This window comes from Protopterus annectens, chromosome 4.part1 (genome assembly GCF_019279795.1).
Source record: "Protopterus annectens isolate FY-2018-M chromosome 4.part1, PAN1.0, whole genome shotgun sequence".
Taxonomy (NCBI): Eukaryota; Metazoa; Chordata; order Ceratodontiformes; family Protopteridae; genus Protopterus; species Protopterus annectens.
This window is the reverse complement of record NC_056734.1, coordinates 33,062,267-33,080,650: the sequence shown is the minus strand read 5'-3', so window position 1 is coordinate 33,080,650 and position 18,384 is coordinate 33,062,267.

The window sequence follows — 18,384 nt, the reverse complement described above, 5'->3', positions numbered from 1 at the left end:
TTCTCCAATGTTCCTACCTTTCCTAAATCCAAAGATACAACATTCCCCTAAAACCTGATCAAAATAGGGATCTGATTTCAACATGCCTCAATATTTATTAATTACCTCCTTAATCTTAAGAGTGTAAGTACCATATGTGATAATAAATCTGGGACTGGGATCAAAAAGAGTTCCATCCATTTTATTGTCATTAGACTTCAGTAAGTCATTCATATCACTAGCTAGAGCTACACCAAATGCCTGGTCTACTGTATTAACATTATAACCCCTGTTTAGGAATCTACATCTCATTTTATGGGCTTTTAGTTCAAAGTCCTGTTCAGAACTGCATATCCTGCATAGTCTCAAAAATTGATCTTGTGGCAACTAGAGACTAACAGAATATAATGTTTGGTAAAAGGCTTACAATACAAACTAGTAGCCAAAGTGCCATCAATCAACTTAAAAACATTGACATCCAAAAGATCAATATTGAACATTTGTATTTTACCAACAAATACAATACCCACATCGTTGTCATTGAGATATTTCACAAATTCATGCCAGACATCAAGTGGTCCATTCCAAATGGACCAGCAATCATCTAGGTAGTGCAGCCACATATTCAAGTATCTAAGAAAAGGATTACTAATATCATAAATCAACTGATGTTCAAGATAGCCCATATGGGTGGGAAAGTAGCACCCATAGCAGTACCCTTAATCTGTAGATACCAATCCCCTTTATACACAAAAGCATTATGTTCTAATACCAATCTCAGAAGCAGCAGCAAAAAGTCAATTTCTACCTCAGAAAATCTTTGACTCATTTAACCAAAACCTTACCGCCATAATACCACCCTCATGCGGAATACTTGTGTACAAGGATTGTACATCCAAACTACTCAAATAGGCATTTGGTGGAGTTTGTACATCATTCATCAATATCAAAAACTGATTTGTGTCCTTAATGCATGCACAAACCAACATCAATAAAGGTTTAAATTTACTCTCCATATAAACTGAGACAGATTTTGTGACTGATCCAGTACTCGATACTATAGGCTTACTCAGTGGGTTATTCCTAGATTTGTGAATTTTTGGTAGTATATAAAAATATGGTGGCTGGGGATCATCCACACTCAGCTGATGAACCAAATAATCATCAATCAAACCATTATTCTTGGCTTCCATCAAAAAATTGTCATTATACAATTTAAATGTTGAAACAGGATTAAATGAAATCTTCAATAAGCAATATTATCATTCAATTGTCTATTGATTTCATTATCATAACACACATTATCCCAGATAATTGCACCCCCTAATCAGCCTTAGTAATAACCATATTTTCATTATTTCTCAAATTAAATAACACTTCACATTGTTTAATATTAAGGTTACTAGCATAATTTTTAAATAGAATGTTGACTTACATGCAATTCGTGAAGTACCCTCTGTTCAAAAATTCTCACAACAGGATGATAAGGGGGTTGGAAGGTGGATTTCTTAAACCTAAAACTTGTATAATTTTCTTCATTATAATCTTGTTCAGCATGTTAAAAAAACTTCAAATTCAATGCATGGCAAACATTTTTAATATTAGAAGCTACAACATGATGAGAGACAAAAAAGCTAGGTACAGACCCCAGACCTTTATTCTAAACTTCCACCTGATCTTTAGATAAATTAACCAATGTTAAATTCACTACCAAATTATCTTAACATTCTTTTTCAATGTCCACATTTAATCCAACATTGACTATTTGCCTACCATCTGGCTGAATATTTGTTCCATGTCCTTCCTTTTATGCTTCTTTCCGGCTCTTCTAAAGTGCCTTTAGAACGTTTATTGCAAGGTGAAGAACAATCTGGGGCCTCATTCTCAATACTGGTACAGTACGATGAAAGTTCTGAAGCACTAGAAGCTGACTCATGTCTTTCTGCTGTCCTTTTCTGTTTATTTTTATCTGGCTTCTTATTTTCCATAAATCTCACTGATCACATTTTTTTTTGTTTCCAAGTAAATGTAATATTGTTTTGGTAATCATACATGTCCCTATTATACTTTTTAAGCTTACGTAACCTTAACTCTGTGTCAAACACTTTCATTTCACTGAGAAAAAACATTTTTCTACTTTCAAATCTTTCATTAGTATTAAATTATTGAATAGCTTGAAAAGACTCTTGTAACTCATCTGTAATCTTAGCTAGCTGACCATCATAATGTTCAATTAAGCATTCCAAAAATAATTTAGAAGTTGCCTTCTGTATATTACACCATTTGTTAATAAAGCCTTCATTTTGTGTCCCAATTCCAGGTTCCACTTATACTCTTAAGCCTCTAGGGCCTATATCAGCTTGCACATAAGTTCATAACCATTTTGTATGCCGTATATTAGTTCTAACCTTTTTAGAACACTCTGTGAATTTTTTAAAACCACGCTCCATATCCAAAGTGCTTTCATCTTGATTATGAATAGTATCCGCTTGTACATTAGCCAAACATAGACACAGCATATCTGTCCCCAGACAAATTTTGCAAAAGCAATTGCAAGTGGTTACTCTCAGCCATAATTTCACTGTTCATGTAAAGAATGACAATAAACAGTAATAATAAGTCACAATAACTGGTCAGCACTCACGAAATTTGTAAATACAAACAGTTCTGATGCATTCCTCAGAAAAAGAGTGCAAACGGATTCAGACAGACTCTTCAACAAATAATCCAGCACTATAAACTGTCTCCCACAATGGCAGCTTTATTGTACTTATATCCCCAATATTCCGTCATTCACAAACAATAAAACAATCAAATCGAATGATAAATCCACAAATAAAATGAACAGTGAAAAAAAAGACAGCAGAAAACAATGCTGCCATCTAAGCAGGCTAGCTCTTCAGTAATTACTGGCTGGGTACAGGAGAAACAGACTGGTTTCACCCTCTGGCATCCTCAGTCTGTACTGCAAGCCAAAAATCCCTATACTTATATAGAAAATCATTATGTAAATACAGATGGTAATTCAAATACACTTATTTCATGGAAAAAGATATATAGCAAAAAATAGAACAAGAAAAAACATGCATATATGCATGTAATGTTTTTCTATATAAGTATAGGGATTTTCAGCTTGCAGTACACACTGAGGATGCCAGAGGGCGAAACTAGTCTGTTTCTTATGTACCCAGCCATCAATTACTGAGGAGTTGGCCTGCTTATTGTTTTCTACTGTCATTTTTTTCACTGTTCATTTTATTTGTGGATTTACCATTGGGTTTGATTGTTTTATTGTTTGTGAACGACGATGGAATATTGGGGATATAAGTACAATAAAGCTGCCATTGTGGGAGACTGTTTGTAGTGCTGGATTATTTGTTGAAGAGTCTGTTTGAATCCATTTGCACTCTTTTTCTGGGGCATGCACTATAACTGTTTGTATTTATATTTTTATGTGTGTGTGTGCGTGTGTGTGTGTGTGTGTGTGTGTGTGTGTGTGTGTGTGTGTGTGTGTGTGTGTGTGTGTGTGTGTGTGTGTGTGTATCTCTATGTATATATATATATATATATATATATATACATATACACACAAACACACACAATAAAATATTTTATATACATATATACACGTTTGTGTGAAGTAATTGCAATCATTTAGACAATTTTGCATGTGAGCATTTTGCTGACAGCTATCTATTCCACCAAGGAAAAGAAAACTTCACATGTAAGTCCTATTTTGAGTCTAACACTGCTGGCTATTATATTACATAGTTTTTACCAAACTGTTTGCTTAACATAAATTACCATGAAATTCTTGAATAAAAGGATCAGCATCTAGTGGCTCTAGTGCAGCAGGATTTTCCTTTTAAGAAGTTCTTATCTGCCCATTATAATGGAATTCTCTTAACTGATGGAAAGAATCAGAACCATATTTAGGTCATCGGTCATCCTGAGCTGTTCCCTGAATTGACACCTGTGTTATCATAAAGTTGTGTAGCAAAAATACAGCTTTAAAACTGTAGCAAGCTGCTTGCTACAATGTAAATGTAACAAGCAGATAAGTCACTATACACTGAGCACCTCAACATTTCATCCTAAACCACAAGTGAAGTAGTGCCTTTCATAAATCAGTGCCAGAACTGCACTCTTCTATCATTTGCACACACCAATCAAGCACTTTAACATCTGGTACTCAGGCTGTCTTCTCCTATCCCCATCCTAATTATGACTCTGCTAAGAAAATTCAACCAGAATGGGGCTATGCTTGTAGCCTGTCAAGAAATGACCAAGAACCATTGCCTAGTGGCACACTACAGTTTTCAGAACAATGTAGAAAGATTAGGAGTGGGTTTTACACTTCCTCTAATGGTAACTTTCTAAAGTTATTAGTAAGATATACTTTCTTCAGACATTGACTATGTCGGTTGGATGGTCTGCACTTGTTGGAAGGGTCATACTGTCTGGAAATTTTATTTATCTATTTTATTTTACATTTGTTGACTGGGAAAGACCAACTGGGTGCATGTCTATTTTCAGCGGAGGCCAGGGAGAAAAGCTCCACAGCTGATTTTACGCAAAATATGATATGTATACAGAAGCATTCAAATTTACATAGTACCAAACAACTTTGACTAGTAACATAGTATTGAAGCTTAAGATTTAACATATTTACATAGGCTGAACACATTTTTCACAGTTTTAGGTTGTGGCACTACATAAATGTGAACATTTTTAGTAGGAGCTGCATTTTTTTTGCTTTATACAGTTGAGTTGTGAGCAAATTAGCCACAGTAGGAAGTATAGCAACAAAGAGAGCAAAGATTAGGTATAGTAGGAGAAGAAACGGAGATGGGAAAGTGGATGACAGGTTAAGTAAGAAAAGCAGGAGGAGTAAGTAGCTTAAGTATAGAGTAAGAGTAGAGGTGTAAAAAGAAAAGTGTAGTGGATAGATAGAGTATCCTAGCAGTGACCTATGGGTATTGACTAAGGGGTTAGAATTAGAGGTGGAACTGGAAGGAAGATAGAGAAGTTGCATTCTTTTGATGATGAAGATGACGTCAGAGGGTAAGAGTAAGGGGAGAGGGTGGGAGACATGGGGGGGTCAGTCAGGGGTCTATATTATAACATCAAAATCTACAAAGATCGAATGTTATAATATCAAACCCTAAACACCGAAATCCATAAACATCGAACAGTCAGAATAGCGATTTTTTTTCCCAGGGGAAAAAAATCGCTATTCCGAGAAACATACACACAACACAAACACACACAAAAAACATCAATCCACACACATACACTTAAAATCCTACACCTAAACTAAACTTTACATACACTACTAGCTATCCACTTCCCTTAACCCAACCCTAACCCTAAGGTCTGTCACTGTCGCACACTCACCTCACCCGCGCCCTAACTCTAACTCACCTAACCCGCCCCCTAACCCTAACCTACACACAACTGCAAATTACATGACCTGCGCCCAAACCTAACTCACCTAACCCACCTCCTAACCCTAACCTACACACAGTCTCACACTTACCTGAGCCCGACCCGTAATGTTCCAACATATGGAATGCTGAAAACAGCGAAGGCACAGCTATGGCCCACAGAATTCTTTCCCTGGGAAAGAATTCGGTGTCCTGCACCTTCGCTGTTTTCAGCATTCGACAAAACTGGTTCGATATTATAACATTTGAACTTTATAAAATTTGATGTTATAATATAGACCTGTCAGCCAGGTGAGGAAAATGTGCATATCCTTATGTTCTTTAGGTGTTCTTTCAGCAGTCTTTTAAATGTAATCTTTGCGCCTGCTGAGGTAATAGCAGTAGGTAGGGCATTCCAAATTTTGCCTATGTAGTTAGAGAAGAGGGGAGTCCCTTGCCTTGTTGTTGTTCTTGGTGACCTTGATTAATTTTTTGTCGCTAGAGCAAAGTTGTCTAGTTTTAGTTTGTAGTTCTAGTTGATTGTCCAGAGCTGGAGTTTTGTCTGGGAATAATAGGTGATTATGGGCAAAGGAAAGTTGATGATAATTTAAGAGATTAGGGAATTCAAGCCAGGCAAGTTGTTTTAGGGAATGGCAGTGGTGGGCTCAGTAGGGGGCACCGGTAGCAAATTTTGCAATTTGATTGTAACAGGTGTTGAGTTTGACAGTTTTGGTTTTGAGTAAGTTCGTGAGAGTGGGTGAGGCATAAAATAGTGTGGAAATGAGGTGAGTTTGAACAATTGTTATCCTAGCAGGTTGTGTTAGAAATGTTTTATTTTTCTATAGACTGCCCAGTTTTTTGTGGATATTTTTAATGGTTTGATTTATATGCTGATCAAATTTGAGCTTATTATCAATGGTCACTCCTAGCAATTTAGTGTGAGCATCAGGGAGATCACAGTTCCATCCATGGACACAATATTTAATGGGCTGGGTATTGTGGTAGATTTGTTAGGTGTAAATAGCAACAGTTTGCTTTCTCTGGATTCAGAATAAGTTTTTTGTTAAGAAACCAGTTTTCAGTGGTATGGAAGGCTTTGTGGGTTATAGAGAGGAGTTTCTGAGGATCATTGGCTGAACAGACAAGTGTTGAGTCATAAGTGTATTGTATAACTGTTGCAACTTGACAGATGCTGTGGAGGTAATTGGTGAAAATGGAGAATAGGAGAGGACCTAAAATGCAACCTTGTGGGACTCCTGTGGTGATGGGTAGCAGTGTTGATAGGTTGTTGTCCCACTGAACTGCTTATTGTCTTCCTTGTAAATAGTTCTTAAACCAAGCTAATGCTTGGTTACTAAGGTCAAGGTCAGTAAGGGCTTATACTAGTTTAAGATGGTTGACCATATCAAAGGCCTTTGATAGGTCTAAAAATATGGCAGAAGTTAGATTACCTGTGTGTTTGTTTTGGTTGATGAGGTTTGTAAAAGAGAGTAGGGTGGTGGTTGTGCTATAAGAAGGCTGAAATCCATGTTGGGTAAGAGATAGAAGTTGTCTGCTAAGCAAGTATGGCATAAGTTGGTGGTGTATACATTTCTCAAGTAGTTTAGCTAGTGGAGGCAAGATGGTTATGGGGCGATAGTTGGTGATGCTGGTGGAGGTACTGCCTTTATGGAGTGAGATAATATAGGAGGTCTTCCAGATGGGTGGTATTGATGTTCCTGAGATAAATCTATTTAGAAGGATAGATATAGGGAAGGCAAGTTCATTGGCAGACAACTGAAGGTATTCAGCAGGTATCCCATCAGCTGCTAGTGTAGTAGGTTTAAGTTGGGATATCAACATTTTGACATAGTCAGTAGGGATGGATTGAACTTGGAAGGTTGTTTTGGGTCTATTTACAGGTTCTGCATAATTAGTGGTGGTAGTGGATGTAGGCTGTTTTTGAATAAGATTAGAAATAGTTTCTATGAAGCATTTGCTAAATGTGCCTGGTATATTTGTGATTTCACTAGTGGAGGTTGGAGGTGGGGTGGAGGGTCTGCAGGGTGACATAGCTTATTTATTCCTGCCCAGAATTTCGTGGGGTTGTTGTGATGCTTGTTTTGTAGCTGTAGGAAATAATTATTTTTATCTAGATCTGCTTTTTTGTCTCATTAATAAGTTTTTGGAATTGTTCCTTAGCTGACGGGGTTTTTGTGGCTCTCCTGTGATAACAGGCTTTTTTCGTTTTTGATATTCTATTTTTAGTCTCTCTGGTAAGCCAGGGGGCTGTTTTCATTTTGAGTTTAGTGGCCTGGACTGGTGCGTGGGCATTTAGGATTTCTAGGAAAGTGTTATTGAAATGGATTGCAAATTCTTCTAGAGGTAGTACTTTTAGCATGTTCCAGTTATGGAGATTTACATCATTTGAATTTGTTGGGGTCAAAGTTTTTTGTGTTTTTGGTTGTTTGTAATATAGGGGTAGGGTCAGCCTGGGTTTTGAATTTTAGTAGGAAGGTGGGCTGATGGTCACTAAGGGAGTCTGGGAGGACACCTGTTTGGTAAGAGGTGTTGGTCTTAATTATTAAGATTTAGGAGGCTGTCTTTGATTTTTGCATTTCCTAATCTTGTGCTTGATTGGATGACTTGTGAGAAACTGTAGAGGATGATATGGTTTGTGTGGTTAATAGATGAACATATGTGCCAATCTATATTAAAGTCACGGAAGATGATAGTTTCCTGGTGCAGGTTCTGACTTGTCCATTGTAGGAAGGCTTCTAGGGTAAGGGTGTTGTTACTTGCTGGTATATAGTATGTGATAATGTTGATTGACTTTTTATCACTAAGTCTGAGTTTAGATAGGAGCAGCTCAGAATTATTGAAGGAAGGGATTTATGGATTAATAGTGGTGATATTTAGGGAATTTTTATAGAGTAATGCTACCCCTCCCCCCTTTTTAGACAGTCTGTTGTGGCATAGTACATTGTATCCAGTAGGAAGGAACTCAATGTCTGCTGTAGTGGGCTTTAGCCAGGATTCAGTCAGACATAATATATCAGGGGAGTAGGTGGATAGTAGTACATCCAAAGAGTATACCTTATTGTTAGTACTTCAAATATTTAAGCTCAGAATTAGTAGGCTGGTTTTTGGTCTAGTATTCGGTAGATGGCTAGAGGAAAAGGTTGAATTAGCTATGGTAGTTTGCATAGGGTTACGCCCTGGATTTGGATGTATGTCTCCTGCTAGGATCAGTTGGTAGTTTATATGGTGTAAGAGTTTGGAAAGTTTAGTTAGGATGGCTATATACTTGTTTGTTGGTGAGCTAGGAGTGGTTTGGAGTAAAATGAGTGAGTTAGGTGCTATTGCAGTGTGATGGTATAGACTTGGGGATATGTGTTGGCTGTTGTGAGTAGTATGAGGAATATAAGTGGAGGTATCTTTTGTTGGGGGTAGCATAGTTAGCATTTAGTGTGGTTTGGTAGCAGTTGAGGTAGAGGGTTAGTGTTAGGATAAATAGGATTGTGAGATGCATGAAAGGATAGTGGTTATTCTATGGTTATGTCATGGTTTCATTATTGTAGGTGGGATATGGAGGGGGATGTAATTTGGTATAGGTTATTGGAGGGTAGTGAGAGGGAGTGTCTAATCTTTGATTGGTTGGAGTTTTGGTGGGTAGAGATGGCTAGATATAAGACTAGGGCGAGTAGGGGAGGGTGGGAAATTTGAGTAGGGTAGGGGAGCGGAGTGAGCCTGAGCATTAGCGAGGGCAAATGGAGCAGGGCAGCACCGAGGTCTGCAGGTAAGGATCTTCAAATAAAACTATCAGTAAGCTTAACAAGGGTATGGTACACCAATACAATCTTTATTTATTGAAACCTGACTACTGAAAAGCCAATTGTAAGATATAAAGTTAGTTAAATGTGGGGACCAGCAAGGAGCAGAGGTAAGCTTTCAAATAAGACATGGTTGGGTACTAAACAATTTTACAGCAGTACCAGGACACTGGCTCCTGTAGTTAAGAAAGCTAGGTTAGGCTGTAATAGGTCTTGTGGGGGTGGGGGAGGACAGAATAGACCAGAAAAAGTGCTGGCTAGCAAATAGCATGATGAAAAGGGCTGGCCCTGATTTCACAGATATGCAAGTCTACAGAAACAATAAGAAAAGGCAGTAGGTAACCTGACTTGCTTGTTTTGCATACCTTTTTTACTGAAAGAAAATAAACCAATTTTACCAAGGAATTATGTGGAAATAAGGAAGAGAAAAAAATTGTAAGAGAAAACATTTAGTAGAAGTCGGAAAACAGCAGGACATACAAATAGTTAAAACAGCATATAAAGGCAGACTGCAGTTAGAAGGATAGAATGGGTGGGGGTGGTCAGCTAATGTCCTGAAATAATCAGGAAGAACAGTAGGTACTTTGGACTTATACCTTTCTTTTGAAATGAAATAAAAAAACACTTGTACTAGGAGTATGTGGGATTTAGAAATACCATAATTTACAGGAGAAAGGGTTAAGGAATACTAGAAAAACAGCAGGGCTTTCAAATAGCTAAAACAGCATGCAAAGGGAGACTGCTGTAAGGACATGTTGCGTTTTTTGGGAACTCTTCCTGCTCCAGTGAAGAAGAAAGGAAATGGGAAAAGATCACTGAGCGAGGACAGAAATATGGACAAACGCAGAAGGACTATGCAGTGACTGTTGGTGATACATATGGTATTGTATATAATTTATCTAAGGTTCTGTTAAGTGTGGATGAACTACAAGTTCTCAACAAGGGATTAACATTTGTGCCAAGCAGAGCATGTGCATATAGTGACGCTATCTTTGATCTAGTAATGTTTTGTAGAAATGTTGCATTAAAATTGATGTTTGACAGTCAAATGGGTGAAAGTATAGTCCTAAAAAAACCAAGTAGTTTTGTTCCAAATTTGACACCTTCCCTCAATCTCTTTTTGAATGGGTGTGAAAATGACTTGTTTAAATACTTTGATAATAAGAACACCAGTCATTACCATAATTTGACTATGTCACAAAAACAAGCATTGCAGGATCTCATGAATAATAAGGAAATAACAATAAAAACAGCTGATAAAGGAGGGGCAATAGTGATATTGGACACTGAATGGTATGACAAAAAATTGAGAGAAACTTTGTCCATGGAAGGAGCCTATGAAAGAATTAATCCTTTACAAGTAAAAATAATTATAGAGAAGGTACATAGAACATTATTAGAAATGCTGGAAGAAATGAAGATAACAAAAGAGACTTATGAGTTTTTGAAAATTGATAAACCAGTAACACCCATTTTCAAGGCATTACCTAAGATCCATAAATCTCTCAGTGACCCACCACTCAGACCGATAGTTTCGGGCAGAGGGTGGGTCACTGAAAATATTTCCATTTGGTTAGAGTTTACCTTGAAACCCTATTTGGGGAAATTAGATAATATATTGAGGGACACAGGACAATTTTTGGAACAGTTAGCTAAGGTGAATAAGTTAGAGAGTAAGCGACTGTTGATGGTTACGTTAGATGTCAATAGCCTATTCACTGTCATTGAACATGACTATGGTATACAAGCGGTTGGTGAAGTTATAGTTAAACTAGGAGCTACAGAACAGATGAGGACAACAGTAGAATGTTTATTGTCACTGGTGCTGCTTAACAATGTCTTTATAGGACCTGGTTCCTTGTATAGGCAAGCACGGGGGGTAGCCATGGGCACCTGTGCAAATATGGTGCTTTCCAAATGGGAGACTTTAGAGATTTTGAAAAATCAGGAATGGAACAAACAAATAGCTCTATATGCCAGATTTGTGGACGATGTGTTCATTTTGTGGGACGGTGACATGTCCACCTTTGAAAAGTTCCTAGCTTTCTTACATACAACAACGACCTTCTTGACCTTTAGTGCAAAAACATCTTTTGATAAGATAGATTTTTTGGATGTTTGTATAGAGCAAACAAGAGAAGGATTTACATCTAAACTTTATAGAAAGGACTGCTGGCAAAATACTTTGCTATCCTTTGACAGCATGCATCCGAGACATATCTTTCCCAACATCATAGAAAGTCAGATTGGCAGGATATCCAGGATATGTTCTGAGGATGCATGCTGTGAAGAGGAAATGCTTAAATTAGAGCAACACCTCTTAAACAGAGGATATAAAAAACCCATGATAGATAGAACCATGGACAATGGAAGACAATACAGGGAGACCAGATATAAGCCATGGTTAAATAGGAATAATAGAGGTAGACAAGAAAGCACAGGCGAAAATAAACAGGAAAGAAAGATGAATGTGCTGTTTACATATGGTAATAACACTAAAGATATTTGCCAGATAGTACAGAAAAATTGGAATATATTAACCAGTGATATAGGGTTGAAAGATATAGTAGGAGAATATCCTAAATTTATATACAGAAGAAACAAGAACTTGAAAGAGTTATTGTGTAAGGAAGTACATTTAGAAAAAAGAATGGAACCAATTTTGAGTGTAGGCACACACCCTTGTGGTAAATGCAAGGCTTGTGAATACATTAGGGGGGACACTGATTTTAAGCATCCTGATTTAAGCAGAACTTTTCATTTTAAGGGAAGGGCAACTTGTAGGACCAAACACCTGGTTTACATGGCGAATTGTGAGAAATGTACATGTTTTTATGTTGGAATGACCAACAATATGCTAAAAGTTAGAATTTTGCAACATCTTAGTAGCATTAGGAACCTTGATATAGGTAATGCTCTTTACAGACACATAAGCCAGAATCCTACACATTGTTTTAAATTTAGATGCATAACTAACATTATGATTAATGATAGAGGGGGTGATGTTAAGCATAGGACAGCCTTAGCAGAATCTAAGTGGATTGTTGATTTGAGAGCTCATAGACCACCAGGTCTAAATGATGTATTACCTGTTAAACCCGCCTTAGAAAATAGGCGGGTGTTTGTAAGAAAATGATTGGCTGCTATGTATTTTAAATAAAGACTGTTTTATTGTATTGAAACTATGTCTGATGAAGGGCTATCCCGAAAGCGCTTACATCCAATAAAAGGTTTTTAACTGGATTTATCTTGGCAGTGTCCTATTACTTATTGTTCCTAGGATTTGGGGGGGGCAAGCTAATGTCTATGGTGGAGTGCTTTAAATAAAAATAGAAATTAAACAAGGGCTAGCAATGTTGTCCAGAGGATAAAATGTACTTTCTAAAAATAACACTGATCTTGAGGTTGCCTGGTTCTGTTAAAGAGCCCTGCAGGCCAGCAGATTGAACTTGGCTAGGCAGGGATCCGGGGAAAAGAAGATTAAAAGGAGAAGCTGGGAAGAAAAATAAGCAATATTAACACAAAATACTGCAATTGTTAATAAGAAAAAATGCAAAAGTTACAAAGGTGCTAACAGAGGAGTAGAGAGAAAAAAAGAAAAAAAACTAGGTAATTTATACACAGATATATGCCTCAGATTGTGATGATGTGAAAATTGACAAGTTTTGTCAGTTATTATATTTGACAGATTAATACAATTGCAAATATATCAGAAGGTGAAAATAGAATATAGCATTTACAGAACTAAGCACATATTAGTCAGTACAATAGTATACATGTTATAAGCAGAGAAGTACAACACGGACTGCTAAGATTTTAAGAAGAGATGTAGGAATACTGATACAAATTTAAGTAGTATACCACACATGCTAAACCAATAGGTGAAGAAAAGTACACACTAATAACTGGGCAAGTTTTTAAAAATGCAATAATAAAGTGAGCAACAAATAAATAATATTCCAACAATAAATGCTCTACACCAGTAACAAAGCTCTAACAAGTCTATACTCTAGTAAGTACAGTATCTGGGCCACACTAATACTAAGGCTAGGGAAACAGTTTCAAGAGCACATAGATGTACTGCAAATACTGTCTCCGATAAAAATGCATGCCTAGCTTCATTACACTTTACAAAGGTGTAAATCAACATCAATGAATTTTACAAATGAAGAGAAACAAATATGAAAACTAACCTTAGGTATGAGCACTCCATCTGACGAGACAAGCAGCTATACCAAGGGGATTTTGAAATGGCTATTGTAGCATAAGAAAGCTAGGTTAGGCTGTAATCAGTCTTGTGGGGGAGGGGGAGGCCAGAATAGACCAGAAAAAGTGGTGGATTGCCAATAGTATGATGAAAAGAGTTGGCCCTGATTAGGCTGTAATTGTTCTTGTGGGGAGGGGGAGGATCAGAATAGACCAGAAAATTGGTGTATAGTAACAGTATGATAAAAAGGACTGACCATGATTTCACAGATATGCAGGTCTACAGAAACAATAAGAAAAGGCAGTAGGTACTCTGACTTGCTTGTTTTGCATACCTTTCCTACTGAAATAAAATAAATCAATTTCACCAATCAAAATTTATTTATTTATTTATTTAATTTATTTTATTTTACATTTGTTGACTGGGAGAATCCGAATGGATAAATGTCCATTTTCAGCGGAGGCCCGGGGAGAAAAGATCCAGAGTTGGTAAATATACAAAGGCAAGCAAACACATACATAGTCATTTAACAAATACAGAGACTGAGTACAAAAACATAACATATTTGAAGTACATAGAGAAAAAAAATATTTTAGCTGCACATTGTAGTAGCAGGACACATTAGTTGTATGTCCAGTAATTTCTACTTGAATTAATGAGAGTATGTATAATTCACCCATAGCTATGTGTAAATTTACAATATTTGAGTATGATGGTGTAAGAAACAGATGGGGAGTACAGTGAGTAGTAGAGAGATTTCAGGAGTATAGTAGAACTCCTAGTAGATGAGGTTTGCATATTAAGAAAACTAGTACATACAGTAAATTAGTAGGTGGAGATTGATAGAGAAAGTCCTGAGGGAAAAGCAGGTGTAGAAGGTCAACCTGGGGGAAGGCATGGGCATTGTCTATTGATAAATCATTGTTCCTTTAGTAGTTGTTTAAACTTAATGATAGGATTTGCTAAGGTAATATCAGGGGGAAGTGAGTTCCAGATTTTGCCTATGTAGTTAGGAAAAGTCTCCTGCTGAGTTGTTGGTTCTGGTAATCTAGATTAAGGTCCTGTCACTAGAAGCTAGTTGTCTTGGGTTTTTGTGTATTTTTAGTAAATTAGATAGTGCTGGTGTTTTGTACAGGATTTGGGGGGGGCAAGCTAATGTCTATGGTGGAGTGCTTTAAATAAAAATAGAAATTAAACAAGGACTAGCAATTAATGTTGTCCAGAGGATAAAATGTACTTTCTAAAAATAACACTGATCTTGAGGTTGCCTGGTTCTGTTAAAGAGCCCTGCAGGCCAGCAGATTGAACTTGGCTAGGCAGGGATCCGGGGAAAAGAAGATTAAAAGGAGAAGCTGGGAAGAAAAATAAGCAATATTAACACAAAATACTGCAATTGTTAATAAGAAAAAATGCAAAAGTTACAAAGGTGCTAACAGAGGAGTAGAGAGAAAAAAAGAAAAAAAACTAGGTAATTTATACACAGATATATGCCTCATATTGTGATGATGTGAAAATTGACAAGTTTTGTCAGTTATTATATTTGACAGATTAATACAATTGCAAATATATCAGAAGGTGAAAATAGAATATAACATTTACAGAACTAAGCACATATTAGTCAGTACAATACTGTACATGTTATAAGCAGAGAAGTGCAACACGGACTGCTAAGATTTTAAGAAGAGATGTAGGAATACTGATACAAATTTAAGTGGTATAACACACATGCTAAACCAACAGGGGAAGAAAAGTACACACTAATAACTGGGCAAGTTTTTAAAAATGCAATAATAAAGTGAGCAACAAATAAATAATATTCCAACAATAAATGCTCTACACCAGTAACAAAGCTCTAACAAGTCTATACTCTAGTAAGTACAGTATCTGGGCCACACTAATACTAAGGCACACTAATACAAGAGCACATAGATGTACTGCAAATACTGTCTCCGATAAAAATGCATGCCTAGCTTCATTACACTTTACAAAGGTGTAAATCAACATCAATGAATTTTACAAATGAAGATAAACAAATATGAAAACTAACCTTAGGTATGAGCACTCCATCTGATGAGGCAAGCAGCTATACCAAGGGGATTTTAAAATGGCTATTGTAGCATAAGAAAGCTAGGTTAGGCTGTAATCAGTCTTGTGGGGGAGGGGGAGGCCAGAATAGACCAGAAAAAGTGGTGGATTGCCAATAGTATGATGAAAAGAGTTGGCCCTGATTAGGCTGTAATTGTTCTTGTGGGGGAGGGGGAGGATCAGAATAGACCAGAAAATTGGTGTATAGTAACAGTATGATAAAAAGGACTGGCCATGATTTCACAGATATGCAGGTCTACAGAAACAATAAGAAAAGGCAGTAGGTACTCTGACTTGCTTGTTTTGCATACCTTTCCTACTGAAATAAAATAAATCAATTTCACCAATCAAAATTTATTTATTTATTTATTTTATTTATTTTATTTTACATTTGTTGACTGGGAGAATCCGAATGGATAAATGTCCATTTTCAGCGGAGGCCCGGGGAGAAAAGATCCAGAGTTGGTAAATATACAAAGGCAAGCAAACACATACATAGTCATTTAACAAATACAGAGACCGAGTACAAAAACATAACATATTTGAAGTACATAGAGAAAAAAAATATTTTAGCTGCACATTGTAGTAGCAGGACACATTAGTTGTATGTCCAGTAATTTCTACTTGAATTAATGAGAGTATGTATAATTCACCCATAGCTATGTGTAAATTTACAATATTTGAGTATGATGGTGTAAGAAACAGATGGGGAGTACAGTGAGTAGTAGAGAGATTTCAGGAGTATAGTAGAACTCCTAGTTGATGAGGTTTGCATATTAAGAAAACTAGTACATACAGTAAATTAGTAGGTGGAGATTGATAGAGAAAGTCCTGAGGGAAAAGCAGGTGTAGAAGGTCAACCTGGGGGAAGGCATGGGCATTGTCTATTGATAAATCATTGTTCCTTTAGTAGTTGTTTAAACTTAATGATAGGATTTGCTAAGGTAATATCAGGGGGAAGTGAGTTCCAGATTTTGCCTATGTAGTTAGGAAAAAGGAAGTCTCCTGCTGAGTTGTTGGTTCTGGTAATCTAGATTAAGGTCCTGTCACTAGAAGCTAGTTGTCTTGGGTTTTTGTGTATTTTTAGTAAATTAGATAGTGCTGGTGTTTTGTCTAGATATAGTAGGAGTTTTTTAGCAAAAACTAGTTGGTGGAAGGTAATGAGATTTCGAAGTTCAAGCCACTTTAGTTGGTTTAGTGAGTGGCAATGATGGGAACGGTAGGGAGCATTTGTGGCAAATCTGGCAATTTGATTGTAACATGTGTCTAGTTTTGTAATTTCTGTTTTGGATAGGTTGGTGAAGACAAGGGCAGCATATAGAAGTGTGAATAGTAGCAGAGTTTGAGCCATAGTAATTTTAGCCTGTTGGTTTAGGTATGTTTTATTTTTGTACAGACTGCCTAGTTTTAATAACTTCAAAAATAGTGTCCACACCTCAATAATAATAATAATAATCTTTCTTTTCATTGCAAAACCCAGATTTAAGTGTTTGCCACTTCCCTGATGACGCAAAACTGTACAGAAGGATTATATACATAAAAGTATAGATGGGATGAGAAAGGACTTGACACACTTGAAAGAGTAATAGAAAGCATGATAGGACAGATTCAATGTAAAACACATTCAAAATGAAACAACTGGGAGGCAGTATCCAGAAAACAATTTGAACAGATTTGTATCCACAAAACAATCTGAATACATGTGAAGCAGAGATTAACGATACATAAATGAAAGGTACATAAACTAATCATCTCAAATGACCAATTTTTAAGCAAGCAATATGTACAAGTAACACAAAATTTTAATAGACTGCTGATATACACTGGAAAAAGCAGTACGAAATAATTATTATTATGCATAGACAGGGTTAGCAGTACTCCATGTTGAGTACTTTTCTTTTACACTATTCTTGAAAAATTTGTCTTGGTAAAGTTATAGAATAGAGACTTCAGAAGCATTCAGCCTTCTCAATTGTAATGATACAAATTAATCTACAAGAGACATGTTTTAGACAAAAATAGTTAAAGCAGTTTTATTCAACAACAAAGACAAGCATAATTATGTATCATTGTAATAGAATAAGGAAAGGTCAGCAGTGTGTAAATACAACAACTATGTGCAATTCTGGTACTGCAACAAGCAACGTAAGAAACAGATTAACTAATAGGATGAAATATAATGCTTATCATACATTCTATGAAATATACACCCAATTTTCCCCATCAAAAACGTTATCTTACTATGAAAGTATAACTATGTGATCCATATGTGGGATATCCAATGACTCATTATGTCAGTTTAAAATACAAAACATATTTTCCAAATAAGTTCCCGATTATGAAAATGCTTGTTTTAGCATATTTGGTTATATATATTCAATTAAGAACTTTTTAATTATTTTAGAAAAAAAAAGCATGCATTTTTTTTTATAATGATAACCACTGGGTTAGTAACTTAAAATTTAACCAGTGCCAACAGCATTACCAATAAAATGGGTTTCTTTTCGCTTATAGTATAAGTAACCACACACATTATAGTTTGATGCTAAGTTAAATGTTGATGTGAAGTAAGATTAAAATATTTCACTTTATAATGAATAAATTGCCATAAATGATGTACATAATGGCAAAACCAAAAGCAATGTAGTATTTCAACCTGTCCAAATCCACAGGCCTTACAAACTGTGGAAGGACAGGGAAAGCATATACTATTTTTGGAGTAGGTCACAAAGGCATTAGATATTAAGCTAAGTGAAAAAATAATAAAAGGTGTATATATATATATATATATATATATATATATATATATATACTGTAGAGAGAAAAAAATCATAATTTTCTGTATATACAGACTGAAAATAGTGAACTTTCATGT